This window comes from Talpa occidentalis, unplaced genomic scaffold (genome assembly GCF_014898055.3).
Source record: "Talpa occidentalis isolate TD23 unplaced genomic scaffold, MPIMG_talOcc4v2.1, whole genome shotgun sequence".
NCBI lineage: Eukaryota > Metazoa > Chordata > Mammalia > Eulipotyphla > Talpidae > Talpa > Talpa occidentalis.
Window position 1 is genome coordinate 16302046 of NW_026555331.1, and position 6025 is coordinate 16308070.

General features: G+C 44.3%; 1 pseudogene; it reads left to right on the forward strand.

The window, feature by feature from the left end:
• The first annotated feature begins 502 nt into the window (after positions 1-502).
• Positions 503-1357, forward strand: LOC119255359 (40S ribosomal protein S4, X isoform-like; annotated as a pseudogene).
• Positions 1358-6025: the final 4668 nt, after the last annotated feature.

Below are 6025 nucleotides of genomic sequence, written 5' to 3' on the forward strand. Positions count from 1 at the left end.
GTTAGTTCACACTGATGTATGTGATTAGAGAGCATTTCTTTTTCACTACTATGTAGTACTCCACTGCTTGAATATAAAACAATGTATGCGACCATTTTATTGTTGATGGTTGAGTAAGATGCTTGATTATTATGAACACTATTAAAGGAAACATTTCCATAAAGTTGCTTCTAGGGTATCGTCATTTTTTCAAAGAGGGAGTCAATAAAATCCAGCCCAAGGACTAAATCCAGCCTGCTATCAGTTTTTTGTAAATAAAGTTTTATTGTTGACCTGCTGCCCATGGCTGCTTCCCCACTAATACAACACAAGTTTTATGTGCCGTCCTGAATGACTCTTCCTTTCTCCAGCCCTCGAAAGAAATTTCTCCATTCATAAAGACCTACATTTTTTCCTTTTCTCCACTCATAAAGGCCTACATTTTTTTTCTTTTTTGCTTGAAAAATATCCTCCTTATAGTCCTTTAAAAAAATTATTAGCCTCTTTCCGTGCCTACCGCAGCCATGGCTCGTGGTCCCAAGAAGCATCTGAAGCGAGTGGCGGCTCCAAAGCATTGGATGCTGGATAAACTGACCGGGGTGTTTGCTCCTCGTCCATCCACCGGTCCCCACAAGCTGAGAGAATGTCTTCCTCTAATCATTTTCCTAAGGAACAGGCTTAAGTATGCTCTCACAGGAGATGAGGTGAAGAAGATCTGCATGCAGAGGTTCATTAAGATAGATGGCAAGGTCCGCACTGATATAACCTACCCTGCTGGTTTTATGATGTCATCAGCATTGACAAAACTGGAGAGAATTTCCGACTGATTTATGATACTAAGGGTCATTTTGCTGTTCATCGCATTACACCCGAGGAGGCAAAGTACAAGTTGTGTAAAGTGAGAAAAATATTTGTGGGCACCAAAGGAATTCCTCATCTTGTCACCCATGATGCTCATACCATCCGCTATCCTGATCCCCTCATCAAAGTGAATGACACCATTCAGATTGATTTGGAAACTGGCAAGATGACAGATTTCATCAAGTTTGACACTGGTAACCTGTGCATGGTAACCGGAGGTACTAACTTGGGAAGAATTGGTGTGATAACCAACAGAGAGAGACATCCTGGTTCTTTTGATGTAGTTCATGTAAAAGATGCTAATGGCAACAGTTTTGCCACTCGCCTTTCCAACATTTTTGTTATTGGCAAAGGCAACAAACCATGGATTTCTCTTCCCCGAGGAAAAGGTATCCGCCTCACCATTGCTGAAGAAAGAGACAAGAGATTGGCAGCCAAACAGAGCAGTGGGTGAAATGTTTACTAGGTGGATGGAAGAGTCTTGATGCTTAAATAAAGATGATACGGCATGATTTAAAAAAAAATTATTAGCAACTGTTTATTAAGAATAATTTTTCTGGGGCCTCCCCGGTAGCACAGCGGTTCAGTGACGAGCTGCGAAGCTGCCCGCAGCCTCTGCAGTGCCGGTTCGATCCCTGGCCGCCAGGTGAGGGTCCCACATAGCGTGCAGACCTCTCCTGCTGCCCGCTGCTCCCCTCCGCAGTGTATTTCGTCACTCTGCCTGTTCTGTTCCCTGCTCTGGCTCTGGTGAATTCTCTCACCCTCCCACGCTTCTGACTGTACCCAGTGCTTGTATAAATAAATAAATAAATAAATAAATAAATAAATAAATAAATAAAAAGAAACCTTATTTAAACAAACTAACAAACAAAAAAGAATAATATTCCTTCCCTGAAGGCAAGAGTGCTAAATTTCCAATTCTCTGAAAGGAAAAGAGAAGTCGTTCTATCATGGGCATAGTCATTTAGGCCTGACTGACAGGGATATAAGGGTCAAGATGCTGTTTGGAAATAAGTTGTTCTGCTTGTAGCTTCCCACTCCTGCTCTCACTCAAAGGCAAGGATAATCCTGTCTCCTCTCCCTAGAGCAACTTGGTCTAGAAATAACCAAATATGATTCCTTAAGAAACCCAGTGTGGGGGCTAGTCTGGCCAAATGTGTGGCAACCCCAAAAAGAATGCCAAGAATCTCACATCATGTGCATTTCCAGAGGGCAGGCCCAGCTTCCCATCTTTACTAGAGATTCCATTCCCATGCCTCAGGGCAGTCCCAGAGGTAGCTGTACCCTGAAGTCTGTTATTTGCTTCTGGAAGAAATATGTCACTGCCCAATAAGTAGTAAGTGTGGTTTATGGAAAGCCTTGGAATTTAAAAGCTGGGCATCTAGATCTTGGGAAACCTTGTATCCCTCACTTCTGAGATGGGTTCTGAGCCTGTTTCCTGCTCTCACATATTTTCATGGAGCCAGTCACTTGGCCACTCATTTCTATTCTGTTTTCAACAAGCTTTTGTAGAGGAGGCAAGATGGGGTGCTGGTTGAGGTCAAGATGCATCTGAAGGAGCCCTGGTCCACTTCAGGGTGGCACCCTCTCCAATACTCGCAACACTCCATGCAAAATAAAAATGTAGGACCATTTGTTCAAAACTTTTCAGACTGTCCATGTGGTGATTTGACCTGGGGCCTTTGACCCAGGGAAGTCCCTCAAGACCAGGCACTAGGCAGGAGCTCTGGTTGTGCCCATCAGGAGCCCCTAAACCAATGGTTGACATAGATACAAAAGTAACTGCCTTGTCGCTCCAGAGTCATGCTGAATGTCCTTGCATGGACGCGCATGTCCTGGCTCCTGGCAGGTAATTCTAAAGGGCAGTCAGCCCACAGTAGGAAGGTCTTAAAGGGGACCCAGAATGAATCAAGACACTTTTCTAGGTCCAAAGTGAGATCAGATGATGTCCTGGCTGGGAAAGAGCACACACACAATCTGTGCTGTGAGAATGTTGACCTTGACTCAGAAAGAGAAGGTCACACAAACTAGCACGTGGGGACACTGTCCGTGGCAGTGGTGAGCAGAGGAAGGTCACTTGATGTCCATGACTGGGTCATCTCAGAACCCTGTATTCTTCAAATTTGGACTTCCTCTTGAATTGGACACACTGAGCCTTCTAAGGCTAAGTGGGAGAATGAGGTGATCATTTCTAGAAGTCCAGAAGGAAAAATAACTCCAGTTTTAAAGTGGCAAAGGGCTCAGAGAAGGACAGCAGCGGCAGGAAAAACATCCAGGGCAAGATGAGGCCAGGGGCAGGAACTGTCGTGTCTTCCCTTGCAGAAGGAAAAGTATGGCCAAGAACTTAGGTATTTCTTTTAAAAATAATATTGTTAAGCCATTTTATTGTGGCATGACCATAGGCAAAGAGCTGCTCCTATTTAGTATCTACAGCTTGAGTTTGGAGATAAGTATATGCTTGTGAAACAATCACCATCATCAAGGTCATAGACGCACCCTCATTCCCCACCCCTGCTTAGTATTACTGTGTCTGTGTGTGTGTTTAGAAGACCAGACATTTACCCTCTAAGGAAATCGTAGGTAGATCAAGTCTCCAGGACTGAATTTCTTGCGTAACTGAAACTTACACCCCTTTGGCCCTCACTCCCCCACACCCTGCCCCCTTCCCAGAACTTGCTCAGCCCCTATCTACTCTCTGCATCTGGGAGTTTGCCTGTGCCAGATTCCAGAAAGAGCAGGGGGCACTCGGGGGGTGCATGGGATCTACATGCAGTCTTCCTGGAGAGCTCAGTGCCATGCCTGGGGCCACTGTGCTCGTGCCTTTCCTGCCATGAACAGGCAGAGACTCCCACGAACAAATGCCAGGGCAGAGGAGGGTGGGGGAGGGTTGCTGTGAGCACAGCACCAGCACAGCTGTCAGGGCCCGCCGAGAAGGACACCCCGCGCTGCCCTCCCCGCGGTGGGCTTGCTCCACTCAAAGTGCTGGGCTGTTGAAGTCCAGACATGTCATCTAATTCTAATTCTAATTCTCGCCAAAAGTCTGGGTTCAGTAGAGCTGAACAAGCTCAGAAAAACACACCCAGAAAACCCTTCTACAAGTTTTCCATGAAAGCATCAGGAAGCATCCATTTTTAAATTGATAGACAGGCAGGAACCATAAAAATACCTTTTTAAAATGCCCTTGCTGTATCTGTTTAAATATCTTAAGCGTCACTTTGTCTAGGGGAAATTTTAAAGAAAATGTCAAATTTTCATTAGAAAACCAGATGACAAACATGAAAATATTTCTGTGCTGTTTCCTGGCTGTGATTCAAGTGGAGGTAACAGCAGCAGGTTGGAGTTCGAAGGCTTGTATAGGAAAAGCTTCGTTCACATTGCCCTTCTGCTACTTACTCTTGAGCTGATCTAAGAAAGTCATTTAGCTTCTCTAACACTTTGTTTCTTCATATTGAAATGACCTACCAGATGACCCAGTGATTCCACTCCTCGGTACCTACTAACAGGACACAAGAAGACATTATTTCGAAAGGAAACCTGCATTCTGTTTATAGCAGCACTATTGACAAAAGCCAAGATATGAAAATGACCCAAATGCCCTCAAACAGGTGAATGAATCAAGAAGTCAGGGTGCAGATGCACAATGGAATACTACTCAGTGATCATAAAAGATAAACTCAAACCATTTGTAGCAACAGGGATGGAGCTGGAAAGGATTATGCTCAGTGAAATAAGTCAGAAGGAAAAAGGAAAATATCAGACGGTCCCACTTACAGGCGGAGTATAGGGAAACCCAACAAAGGGACAGGAAAAAGACAAGGCTTGCAGGGAAACCATAGATCTGAGGCACACAGCAGGGGCAGGGGAGAGAGAGGGGTCAAAGCAGGGGTGGGAAGACACTGGGGCTGTGGTGATGGATCATGGGTGCCAGGTGGTGGGGGAATTACAGGGACTACACTTGAAGGGAGAAATCAAATATACAAAAATGAACAACAATGTAAGAAAATAAAGAAAAAGAAACTGAGCATCATGTTATTTTCTTTGTAACCTCTGAATGATGATCCTCTTGAGCAAAAAAAATAAATTAAAAAAAAATCAACAAGTACACAAGAACTCTTAAGGGGCTCCGAAGTGCACTAGAAATTGAAGGTCATGTCTGATTCTACACCTTTCATTGACTTCCTTATAGCAAATATAGTCCCAAGAAAATATGGTCTCCAAGCCACTTGAATTGTCATGTGTGTGTTTTTTATTGGTTGTTTTTGTTTAGGACAAATGTATAACACATATTAGCAGACATCACAGGAAGAGATGCAAATAGGAGAGCAGGCCCTTCAGGGTGTAACTGAGAAAATCTATTCCATGGATGTTATCTTCTGAGCATATGGGAAATGTTAAAATAAGTGATGAATCCAATAAATACTTACAAATCATATTTCTCTTGCTTTCTTATCCCCAATAGAAAACACTCATAAATCATCCATTTTATGTATGAGCACAATTGTCACCTCCTACTTGACTGCTTCTGACTGCGCAAACTGCCATGTTCATCCAATTGTTTCTGGCATAAGAACTCAGCTGGCTCTTGCTCTGGCAAGTCTTAAGGTCACTAAGTTTCTATGGCTCCCCTTTCTAAGAGAAAGAAAAGGCCTTGAGGGTGGAGACTGACTTGTTTATTGTATCTTCAGCTCCTAGTTCAGTACCTGACACAGAGCAGGTGCTCAATCAATGGGGCTGGGATGAATAAGGACTCTTTTTTTTTTTTTATAAAGATTTATTTATTTATTTATACAAGCACTGGGTACAGTCAGAAGCGCGGGAGGGTGAGAGAATTCACCAGAGCCAGAGCGGGGAGCAGAACAGGCAGACTGACGAAATACACTGCTGAGGGGAGCAGCAGGCGTGGCAGGAGAGGTCTGCGCGGCATGTGGGACCCTCGCCTGGCGGCCAGGGATCAAACTGGCGCTGCAGAAGTTGCAGGCAGCTTCACAACCCAGCGCACACCACTGTGCCACCAGGGTGGCCCTGAATAAGGACTCAACATTTGTTCTCCTAATATTCGACACTGCCAGGTATTCTTGCCATATTCAGCCATCCAGAAAAAAAAGTGAAAAGGATAGTTTAATGATGTAATGTTTATGCAAAGGACGGAGACATATCCAGGGAAATGCCACGCCTCTCTCTCCAC